Source organism: Castor canadensis, chromosome 2 (genome assembly GCF_047511655.1).
Source record: "Castor canadensis chromosome 2, mCasCan1.hap1v2, whole genome shotgun sequence".
Taxonomy (NCBI): domain Eukaryota; kingdom Metazoa; phylum Chordata; class Mammalia; order Rodentia; family Castoridae; genus Castor; species Castor canadensis.
The window spans coordinates 198,797,945-198,810,888 of record NC_133387.1 but is presented as its reverse complement, the minus strand read 5'-3'; the positions used below and the strand labels follow the sequence as shown (position 1 = coordinate 198,810,888).

Sequence of the window (12,944 nt, the reverse complement as noted above, 5' to 3'; positions counted from 1 at the left end):
TGTGCCAATTTTAAAAGTTTCCACCTCTACCAATCATTATTACAGTGAGGTTACAAATGGCAATGATACTTGGTAAAAGCAATATGCCCCCATGTGAAAATAACATTGAACGCTATTGTTTTAGTTTTGTTTTTCCTTTGATCTTATAGGATAAGGGATTTAACTTGTTTTAAGTTTATCCAGAGGTGAGTAATATTACATTTAAGATAATTTAAGTCAACATTTGGCGACATTTGAAAATCTTTCAAACAATTTTGGAATATTTTGAGAAATTTGAGATATAGTCTTAAAATGGTATTTAACCATCAAATGGGAGATAAACTGATTTATTTTTTCTGTCTCACTTGAAATCGTTTGTGGAATGATTGGGTTCAGTTCCAGCCCAAGGGTCTGTGATGCCTGGAAAGATTGGACCACATGAGATTGGGGTGGGTCACAATATGCATGTTGTCTTGAAAGACAATTTCTCTTTCTTAGTTGTAGGATCAATCACAGATTCTGGATTAGTGCTGTGTGTGATTGAACGGGGGAGGGACATACTCATAAAGTTGCATAAACCTTATTATAGCACAAGAAAATTGTGTTTGTTGTGTAGTAAATCCAAATAACTTACATTGCTAGGTTATCATTTTTCTGAATGTATTAAAATTGTTTTTGCAAAGTTATCAATATATAATGTATATCAATACTACCGTAAGCCATTGTACTAGAAAGTAGAAGTTGTGATATGTTTGGAGTGGCATGCAAGCCTTGTTATATTTATTGCAATTCACCATAAGAATGGTCAGCTGTTCAAAAATATCACACTGTGAGTTTAAAAATCTAGGTGTCATCTCTTTTACCCAAGAAATGGTGTTAACAGCCATTAGGAGAATTAGGAGTTTTCTATTACTAGACTAGACTTGGTGTTTTCTATAACTTGAAGAATGCAGCTTGTGAATTTCCCAGCTTTCTGCTCCTCTCTCTGTTCATTGCCAGGCACTTGGGTTGCTGAGAGATAGGTACTGACCAAGACACAACACTTCTGTTGTTCAGGAAGGAGAGTGAGAAGTAAAACTATGCTATTATTTTCTAAAGTGAAAGCAAGTTTGGGCCACACTTTCTTGGTATTCTCTTTAACCCAATCCATGTGTTTCGATCTAGAAAGTGGCTTTGCAAACAATGCCCAAGGATATAGTCTGTTTTTGTCTTTAAAATTGACAGGCACATAAAACAAATTACCATTTTCAATACTGCCAAGCAGTCCCAGGTTTCATGAAGAATATAACCTGAATATAAATTTTCAAAGTATATATTTATCATTCCTTTAAAAAGGATCTCAGTTACAGTGGCTACTTATTTCCTTATGGAAATTCTAGATCATCACATCTCTGTTATAAAGTATACCAACCATTTGATAATAGTTGTAAATATAAACTTAATTATGAAGAGTGATATTGTAGAAAACTGTGAACCTAACAAACAGCTTATGTCATGTATATTTCACATGTACTTCAGATTCAAAATGAGGTAATTTTTACTGGAATATAAGCATGAATACCAATCCTTACATGACCTATTCCCCACTCATCCAACCTACAACTGGAGAAAAAAATAATAAGGAATTAGTCTTGTCCTTCAATAACAATTTTCCTAGTTATTTTGAATTCATTTCAAAGAAATGATTGGAAATCTTCTCCCACCAAAGGGAAGATTCCTATATGTAAGAATAAATACTATGTTGGGGAAAATTAGTTAGCATGAGAACATATTACAAAAGAAACATTCAAATTGGATAAATACATCAGTAACTTTTCAAAGTGTAAAATTGTATCAGAGTACTGGCATAAAAATGATATCAAAAAAATTGAATTATGGGATAAAATGATGCCTAAACATTTGAAAGTATATCAGAGACTCACAAAAGCTAATTTGAATCTAGAGTCAACTAAAATTTAGCTCTAAACCATAAGTTATAACAGCTGAGGGTTACAGTCAAGCATTTACTTTCTCAGCAGAGTGCTGACTAACCAATGGGTTTACCCTTTTCTGCCATATTTTCACTGAATCCTCTAGAATTTGTTTGCGTTTACTTTGGGAAGGTGACTTCCAAACACAACCTTTTCCTTATTTGTCTGTTTTGCCGTGGAAATACATAAATCAATATTCCTAAAGTTTAAAATTTGATAAGTAACAAGTAGAACACAAATGGCTTTTAGGAGAAATCTGATTGGCAGGTAAGTTGTCAGCTTACATTTGGCCCTAAATGATACACCAAAAATGGGCAAGAAAAATGAATTATATCAGAGCCAATGAGTTGTGTATATCACAGGCATCATTTATATCACAAAGTAATCAATATGAACTGCCTCAATTACCTTATTGCTAATAGTGATTGTAAGTATGTTAAGTCTAGAGTGTTTATAATTTGCAAAGCACTTTAGCACTGTGGATAGCAGTGTAACCCAGAGTGTATAAACAGACTCAGTTGTACCACATACAATGTAAATTATGTGGTATACGCAATACACCAACTGTTTTCCTTATTGAAGCTTCACTGGGCTGTGAGAATTGAATACAGCTTGTTCGTGAACCCCCTGACTGGTGCATGGTATCTACCAGCATTCTGAAGCTGTTACTTGGAATCTTGAATATGATGGTGATGATCAGTATGGTGGCGGTGGTATAAAAATGCAGGTACCATTTGAACCTTTGAGTCTTTGAATACTATCATCAATATCTGTTAGCAATAGTGTGGAAATTATTTCCATTCCCCTTTTTTTTTTCTCCTTTAATTATAGGAAAAGTTACTTATGTTTTTCTCTAGAACTAAAGGAGACTTTTGAGGTCACCTCTGTGATGAATTTGTTCTTTATTAATCTCTGTCCCCAAACCTCCATTTCTTGTCATGTATTCCTGACACTGCCACCCTTATCTCCTTTACCTTCTCCCATAGTTTGATATCTTTGGACTTGCAGAACAGGCCAAATATTCCTTTATTCCATCATCAGCTATTTAGACTATGTGCAAATAAATTGCTATCCAGAGGGAATTAATTTTAAAACAGATAAAGTCTTTTAAAGAATCTTTATTTTTCTTTAAGCGAACTCCAGGTTTTTCCCATCCTTTCTGATGATCACCAGCACACACACTTACTCAGGTTCCTTTATCAATCATGTCCACTTTCATATTAAAACTAATAAACTTCTGGACTAGTAGGGAGTAAAATGTTCCATAGGGATTTTTTCCTCTAGTATACTTTATTCAGAATGTTCTGCTCATCAAACTCATATTGGATTTTCACTCCAGCTCATTATTTCCATTACTTGGCCATTAGCTTTTGTTAAAAAATAATCATGCAGACACACTCCAGCAGTGCACACACATTAGTTTCATTATTGCATGTTCAACTTCTGTACTTTTTGAGGGCAATCATGGCTAAAAGAAAGGATGCATAGTTTGGGGTAAAGACAGTCTATTTTATATTGTTTCCTTTCCATTGGCACATATATAAACTGTTACTGAACATCACAGAATATATGATATAAAAATATTTAAAAATTCCTCACAGCTCTTGAAATTTTAAAGTGATCCAAGCACCAGTTTTCATTTCTAGATTGAGAAAGGTATCAGTTATAGAGATGGAGTATAATTCGAATCGGTACCTGAGAAATACTGAAACCACAAAAATGAGGCAGTATTAGAGAATATTTTCTTCTTTTATGGAACTGTAATCTATGCAAAATCTTATCCAAAATCTCTTGTAATAGTCCCCCAGCTTACCAAAGGAGTTTCAAAATGCAGAGTTTTCAACTTACTCATTTAACACACATAGAGAATTGCACTTGAAGTACCCATTAGTTGACTTCTAGAGGGAATTCATGTTGTGTTTATTAGGTAACAATGATCAAACTCACACACCGACAAAGAGACAAACAGGAAATATATTCTTCCTAAAAGCCCTAAAGGACACCGTTACGGAGGGGAAAGCCTGGTCTCCTTATTCTTTCTCAGGAAGAGGAGGAATTCATGGGTCTAATTAGGGTCTTGTTTCCACCCCTTGGTTTCCACCGACATGCTGTGTTTGCTAATGAACAAACTGTTTTGTTGTTTCCTCAGTGACAGTGTCTATTACATATTAAGAACATAAAACAATATAGACCCTAGGTATCTTGTTTATTTTCATTGTCTAAGAAGTTTTATAATGAGGGAAAATGAGCATTCATATAAAGAATATATCATTTAGCATCCTTTTTAAATTAAAATCTGTTTTCAAAGGAAATGAAATTATCAAAAATGACATTATTTAAAAGAAAGTTTCTATCTGACTGCATAAGATTTAATGCTCATGAACTGCTTACAGCATACAGCTTCTCACTCACTCAGAGACGGCATTCTGCTGTTCCATATATCCACTGAGCCCAAGGGAATGGGAGAAAATGGCTCACACTTATTATTGTAGGGTTAGGATGCAGAATTCATGGATTCAGTCAAATTTAACTGACTTACTTTACCTTCTTTCCCTTCAAAATGCTGGTACACACACACACACACACACACACACACAAATAGAAAGTCATACCGGCATTGGAAATTATGCTATAAAGAAATTCTGAACCTGTAGGAGAAACCATCTTTTCAAGTGGAAATGGACTAAATTAAGAAATGACTAATGACTTGTTCAATCCTAGATTCCTGGTACCATAATAAATTCATAAGAAACCAGCAGAAGAGATCTGCCACCACTCTCTACTTTATGCTCCTGTCTAGTAAATTCACAAACTGGGCTGCCCTTCACATCCTGGCTCGGACCACACTACTCCAGGGAAGCCCACTCTTGAAGGTGGCAGGGTGAGACACCTTACTCCAGTTCCTTGGCACTAACCCAGAACTACTTTGGGAATTATGAATCCAATCATGGGTGAGAAACAACACAGTCCCGTGATTTGAAGTGATTAATAAATAAATAGTAGTGTCGATTGGCAGTGGTGAAGAGGCAGAATAGGGATAACTAATCGTAACTTACTTGAGAAAGTTAAAGTGGTTTATGTTTCTAATCATACAATTCAAATCATTCAGATCACTAAGGTTTGCTAGGAAGTTAAGTGAAAGGCATTATCAACTGTCCTCTTGCACTATTTCTCTAGGTTTTTAAGGAGAGAAAATTCTTGATTTTTGAAAATACCCACCATTCCTCCAATCACCAAGCCAACCAAGTAGACCTAAAGTGAACAGAGATTTTCAACCTAATTTAAACACACAAGTAGCCATTTTTTCTTAAGTTGTAGGGATTTTTTTTTTTTTTTTTGCTGTTGTTTGGTTTTATGGCCAATGTAAGACATCTCAATTAGCAAACATTACTACTTAAACTTTTCATTTCTGCACATACTCCCTCCCAGAGCAGAGCTTTTACTGCGTCATTCTGTTGAAACTCCTGGTCTAAATTTTTTGTTGATATTTAGGTTCTTCATATTTTCCCCATGTATTCAATAATCCATGTAACAAAAATATTAGATTGAACAACACAAAATTGACATTTTTATCCATTGAAAATATGTAGTGTTTCAATTTCGTATGCTATATCTACTATTTGTAAGTATGTATCCAACAGTTCTGAATATCAGAAATGGAGTAAATAAAATATTCAGGGTAGCTACCAACTGGAGTTTACACAAGCCTGACTGATTATTCCACTGTCTTTGTCCCTCTCTCCTCCATCCAACCCCAATAAATGTCCTCAAAAGTATTTTATCTTCAAACTACACTGGAAAGCCACCGGTCCCTAAAACAAACCTTGGCTTTTCTCACCTTGCAAAATTTACTTGCTCTCTCCTCTTTCCACCCCTCTCCTTTGTAGCATTGTAGTCATTGTCAATGACATTTGAAATCCTATTCAAAGGAAAGGATTATCTTTGCGGGGCTTCTCACCACTGGAAATGTGCAAGCAAATTTAATACAGAAACTGTAGATAGTAGGAAGTTAGATAAGTGATTTAAGTCAGCTTTTAACTTGTTCTCACTATGTACCAATTTATAACCCAAGCCAGTTATTGTCATCTCTTGATATATACATATTTTGAAATTTAAAACCAAAGGGATTAAGTGATTGTTCAAAGTCATCCATGACAAAGCTGAGCAAAATCAAGTCTAGTGCCAGTTGAAGAATCTATAATCCTAACAGTCAAATGGCTTAGCAAAGAGACTTCATTTCTGTCTACATGGAGGATTGTGATGGGAGCCCTCCTAATGTCTATGTTTCTAATAAAGTTTCAGTTCCCCAGTCTATGCTCAAAAACTGCATGACTAATTTAATAGCCAATTTTCATACACACAGACACAGACACAGACACACAGACACACAACCATACAACCCTCATAAATGTTCAGAAGACCCTCCAAATAAAGCTCTTATTTATTGCAACTTTTTTCTTTATTTAAATAACAGAATGTCTTGTGCTTTAGTTTTTATATGACATAGCTGGAGAGCACACGCTCCAAGGTCTTTTGCAACTAGTTATAACCAGGCAACTAGATTCTATCTTGAGAAAGTAATTATGCAATTTCTGAGTAGCATGCTTCAAAGGAACCTGATTGCTGCTATTCACAGGGACTATAACTTAAAAGTGGTTTTTTTGTGGAAATTTTAACTGAGAAAACAAGGACAAAATCAAAACAGGAAACCTGGTCTCTGGATGACTCATCAATTATGCCTCCTATTTATATAAACCACATATCAGATTTGATTGAAAGGTAATTGGCTTTGTCTCCTTTTAAAGCCATAGGTTTGCTCTGACTAGTAAATCTTAAAGTGAGCTTCTTAACAACACATTTGTTTTTTAATGTTAAAAAGAATCTCAAGCAAACCCAAAAAACTAAAATGTGGATGAGTTTTTAATTTCTTTACTGAGACTGTATTGGAAACTCAATGATTTGTTCTAGAAATAACAAAATTTGTTCTTGGCTTATTATAATTTTCCTTATTTTATTTCTTAATTTAAGTTTATTTTTAATTGATACAGAAACAGAACAGTTGTACATTTATGGGGTACCTTGAAATATTTTGATACATTACACATTATGAAATGTTTAAGTTAAAGCCAGGCATCAGTGGCTCACACTTATAATACTAGTGACTTGTGAGGCTGAGATACGGAGGACCACAGTTCAAGGCCAACCAGAGCAAAGAGTTCGCAAGTCCATTTCCAAAATAACCAGAGCAAAATGGACTAGATGTGTGGATCAAGAAGTAGAATACCTGCTTTGTAAGCATAAAGCCCTGAGTTCAAACCCCAGTCCCGTGCAAAAGAAAATGTTTAAGTCAAGTTAAATATATGAAACATTTGTTATGTCTTTGTATTGCAAACGATCAAATACTTTCTTGTAGCTTTAAAATATATACAGTGTGTTACCAACATCTACAGCCATACTGTGAGTAGTACTGCAGACCACCTGTTAGGTCCTATCTCATTGTAGCTTAGTACAATTGATGAACCTCTCCTCCCCCTACATCCCTCCTATTTTCCCCAACCTCTGGTAACCACCATTTGTGGACTCTCCATTTCTATAAGACCAACTGTTTTATACTGTGCATGAGTGAGATCATAGCACATTTTGAAACTAATTTTCTTTCCAACAGAGGTCATGAAGCCAAACTGCAACCTGAGAGACACAGTGGCCAAAATTTCATCTTGCCATTATTTTTCCATTTCTCTACTTTATGGTAAACAAGACCCCTTTGGTTTTGATTGTTGTTCCAATTGTGAGAAATATTTATGGCTCTGTGTTGTCACTGAGACAATGACTGACAGATCAAATATCCTAAGCAAGTTAACTCTACAGATGGCTTTATCATGGCGCGTCTAACTCTGCATCAGTATTTTTCCCATTGTTGACCTATAGTGGCTTAAGGGATATTCAGGGTTTCTAAGTGTGGCTTCCTCTGTGACTATATAATCCAAATTAATACAAATTTATTAAACAACAATGCTCACTTTGTCAAATAGTTGAATTAGAAGAAGGAAGGGAAAAGGCGTTCTCACAATTTCAAACAATTCTGCTTGCAATGTTAATGTTCACAACCGCGGTCAGAAATATTCAAATTAATTACCTAGATTAAAGTGCAGAAGACCAGAAGACATGCAAATTAGCAAGCCTTAAATGCCTTTTCCCAGTATTTCTCAAATTTGAGGTCACAGAAAACCTAGTTTCCTCCTCAAAGATCTTTACAAGTTTGTTTTTTCCTGTTCTTTTGTCTCTTTTTTCCACTTCCCCTTAATTGTTAAATATAACAAAACAGGCGTCAACTCCCAAAGGGGGCTAACACTATGGAACTGGTTAATTGAAGCTGCAAATGACAACATAATAACTCGGTCTCTGTTGTACTGTGAGCATCTCTACTTGGTGGCTTTGTATCTCTAGCTAATTACCAGTTTAGCAAACAGTTCATAAATTCTACTTCTAACCATGGTTCATCTACCCCGTTACTCTAAGTGGCTGCACACGTTGCCCGGCTGTGCTCGCCTCACAGGCACCACTTGAACAAGCCATTAATTGCTTAAAGGCTCTTCTTTTCCAAAAGCCCCCCAGACTACAAGTTCCAGCTTAATTTGTCCTTAGCACAAACAACAACTAAAATACTTGGGAATTCAAGCGTCTCGGTACATGCTTCTGACTGATCCCACTACCTCCCCAAGCGACTTTCCTGTGAATATAAAATAGTGAGAAGGTTCTGAGGGTGTTTAGAAAAGTCTTTTACAGCGGAGATTTTTTTTAGCTTCCTCTGAGAGTTCCATAGCACTTCTTTTTAGTTTTTGCATAAGTTGTGATGTAATTTAACTGTGGTTGATTCATAATGGGAATTTAGTGGGGTGAATACAAACTAGAGTCTAGACACGATGTCAGCCTTGAGTAGAATGAACAGCCTGCAGGTCATTGCCATACAAGCTAACCTGAAGGAACTTCATCCACAGCTTGCATACTTCTCTTTGCTCTAGTATAGTTATTTATGAAAAGAATGGCATATGTGTATATATGCATGCAAATTTATACACATACATACATTTTAAGGTAATGACTGTTCTTAGTTCCATCTCAAGGATGCTGAGCTAATTTTGTTCCTTCATCATTCCAATTGAAAATGGTAGATCAATTTCTCTTGCCCTCCTGTCGTAGTCATATGGTCTGAACAGCTATATTCAAGTTGATTTATTTCACTGAAAACAATACTTGATTTTGCATAGACTGAAGGTAAGACCCTGTGCCAGTTCATGTCAAGATAAGCTAAAGTCCCTTACCCCAAAGAGGTACTCATGGACAATAAAACTGATGTGAAAATTCGTGACACAGGATAAACTAACTGTCCCAATTCTGACAATAATAAAAATAGCCACCTTTACTGAGCACTGGGCATTTTATATGTGCAATACTTTATTATAGTCATAATAACATAATATTTGAAGGAAATATAATTATTCTTATTTTAAATAAACTAATCAAGTCACAGAGCGATTACATAAACTCATATGCATAGCAAGTAGCAGTGTCAGAAAGAGAGTCCAATTCTGTTTTAAGCCAAAACCAGTTCTCCATCTCCTCTACTACACAAAAACTTTGAGAGTTCAGAGAGGAAAAAATAAAATCTGGATGGAAAATGAGGAAAAACTTCTTGGATAAACTGCCATTTGAAATGGTTCTTAAATAAGATTATGACATGTACAGAGTGTATTTTAGGAAGATAGTTCAGCATTTGCAAAAGCATAATCATAACTCCAGAACAGTTTTGTGTAAAGTTAATACTATTACTTGGTCAAGGTTTAGATAATGTGCAGAACTGGGAAATAAGATGGAAAAATTAAATCTCTGAGGACAAACTCAGAAGGACTTAAGAAGGCATTTTGAAACTGGGCATGGTAGTGCACACCTGTAATCCCACTATGAGGGAGGCATAGGTAGGAGGATGGGATCTGAGGCCAGCCCCAGGAAAAAAAGCAAGACCCTAACTGAAAATTAACTAAAAAGCAAAAATGTGGCTAGGAGCATGGCTCAAGTATCTTGTTCTAGTGCTGATGTATAGAGCATGGGCACTCTGCACTTAGGTTTTATAAGCACAAATCAGAAAAAAAATTATCATTTATTATTTACTAACTATTAAGTAGTCTTTGTGGCCTGGAAACTTGAATAATTTAGTTGAGGTAGTCCTAACTGAGACACAACACAGAATGAAGTGCAATGAAAGTATCAGTTTGAAGGTAAAGGCTGCAAAAATAAGTCATATAAGACAATAGTACTTTTTAGGCCAAACATGTTGACACATTCTTATAATCCTAGCTACTCAAGCGGTAGAGATTGGGAAGATCTAGGTTCACGGCCAGCCCAGAGAAAAAGTTAGTGAGACCTCAGTTCATCCAGTTATCTGAGTGTGGTGGTACATGCTTGTAATCACAGCTATGCAGGAGTCCTAGGTAGGAGGTTAGTAGTCCAAAGCCAGCCCTGGGCAAAAAAATGTGAGAGCCTATCTGCAAAGTAGCTAAAAGAATGAGGGGCTGTGAGCATGGATCAAGTGGTGGAGTAGTGCACTAAAAATATATATAAAAAATAGATGATAGACAGACAGACAGACAGACAACAGACAGATGATGGATAGACAGATAGACAGACAGACAGAGAGACAGAGAGATAGGGGACAGAAAGGTGCTATACCTGTTTTCACCTGGGTCACATCCAACACCCCTACAATAAGAGACAAACTAATGAGAAAAAAGCAAAAACACTTTATTTAATCAAAGGCTTATGTGTCTTCATTTATGAAGACCCAAAGATCCAGGGACACTGCTCATTTCTCTGCTCAGAATCAGTGAAGGGGGTCAGCAATGTGGAAATGTGATTGCACAGGAGGATGATGTAATGGTGAGGGACTGACGGGAAGCCAGCCAGGCCTCTCTGTGAAGCAGTCCTTCCTCCCAGGTACAAGGCTGGACCCCTTCTAGAATGAGGATCTTAAGGTCTAGTCTCAGACAAGTAGGTCAGAGAAGTTTTTATGGACAGGTCCTAAACAGAAAAGCCGGTAGAGGAAAGTTAGAGTAGAATTTCTAGGTTTTATGGCTGACATTGGGTCGAAGGGTTCTAGTATTTTTGTGGGGAGGGGTTGGGACTTGGGTTTGAACTCACTTGCAAAGCAGGTGTTTTACCGCTGGAGCTCACCTCCTGCCCATTTTGCTGTAGTTATTTTGGAGAGGGGGGTCTCAGTAATTATTTGCTAGGTCTAGCCTTAGACTATGATCCTCTAACTCTCAGCCTCCCAAGTAGCTAGGATGACAGTTGTGAGCCACCAGCATGCCCAGCATAGATTCTAGGTTTTGTAATCTCCCTTGAGGAAGAAGAACTCTTATTTCCACGGCCTGCTTTGGGGTAAAAAGGGAAGCAGAACAGGAATAGGTTAGAGAGAAACTGTTTCTGAGACCCTCCCAATGGCCTTCAGTTCACAGCACTCCGTGGATCACAGTACCATGCTTTGTGGTGTTGATTCTTAAGTCCCAACAGTAGAACATGAGGGAAAACTAGAAAGCATGAAATGACTTAATGAAAGTAAATGCAAACGTATTAGAAGTCACTATTAATATCAATTAGAAATTAAACATCTACAGTCATCTGTTTGCAAGCACTTGGTTTAAAGTCAAGGAAATAGACAAATGAAAGTTGAGCTAACCCTCAGAAGACTTTCTTAGCTACATCAATATAAAAATAGAACAGAACAAACAGGATGATGGTCACTATGTAACAAAAGCTTCAGTTGACCAAGCAAGCATAATACAAAATGTTTATTCTTATACCATTGCCTCAAAAATTATTGTCAGTTCTATAGGAAAGTGAATCCATCATCATAGTATAGGAATTTAACGTGTCTCCCTTATATTTCAAACTTTAGACAAAAATTTATGGCTTAAATAGCTGTATTACAAAAGAGGAAAGTTAAAAATGTATGAACTGAGCATCTATTTTAAGAAAGTAGGAAAATGTGAAATTCAACTAAAAGAAAGTACACTCAAGAAAATAATACAAACAAAAATTAAATCACAAGCAAATATCAAGTACAGTTGGAGGATGGAAAAAAAAATCAAATACCAGTTCTTTCAAAGAACCAACAAAATTAGCATCTCTTAGTGATCAAGAAAGTGAGGGAAGACATGAAAGTATTAAAGTAGTTTCCCCCATCTGTGGGCTTCCTCTTCTGTCTGCTGACCATTTCCTTTGCTGTGCAGAAGCTTTTTAGTTTCACGTAGTCCCGTATGTCAATCCTTTCTCATAATTGCTGATTCATTGGATTTCTATTTAGGGAGTCATTGCCTATGCCGCCATGTTCCAGTGTATTCCTACTCTTTCCTGCAGTATTTTCAAGGTTTCAGGCTTTATATTAAGGTCTGTGATCCACTTCACTTTGGTATTTGTAGATGGTAAAAGACATGGATCTAGTTTCACTCTTTTACATGTAGATATCCAGTTTTCCCAGCAACATTTGTTGAATCATATGATTTGGTATAAAATCAGGTGGCCGTAGCTGTGTGGATTTGTGTCTGGGTCTTTTATCCTGTTCCATTGGTCTTCATGTCTATTTTTCTGCCAGTACCATACTGTTAGAGGAGACTAGGGGAGGAGGGAAAGAAGAAGCGAATTACAAAGACTAAATAATATTGAAATAAATCACATCTGTGCAGAAACAAGACACAATGAAAAGCATTGAAAACTGTTGAACAATACAGGGTGGGGGAAGGGGTAAGGAAGAGCAATAGGGGAAGTTATGCTCATTAAAGTACAATATATTTACAGGTAAAATATCAAGGTGAAGCCCCACTGAACAATGAACACACTCTTAAACAGTGAAGGGCAGGGATGTAATTGAGTCATGTTGAGGGGACAGTAATAGCCCGGGGTGGGGTATATGAATAGGGTAAAGCAGGGTGAATCTGCTTG

At 36.4% G+C, this 12,944-nt stretch overlaps 1 protein-coding gene across 2 annotated transcripts in view; it reads left to right on the top strand.

The window, feature by feature from the left end:
* Positions 1-12,944, top strand: part of Cntn5 (contactin 5) — a 1,105,069-nt gene that overhangs the window by 849,798 nt on the left and 242,327 nt on the right. The window lies entirely within an intron of this gene.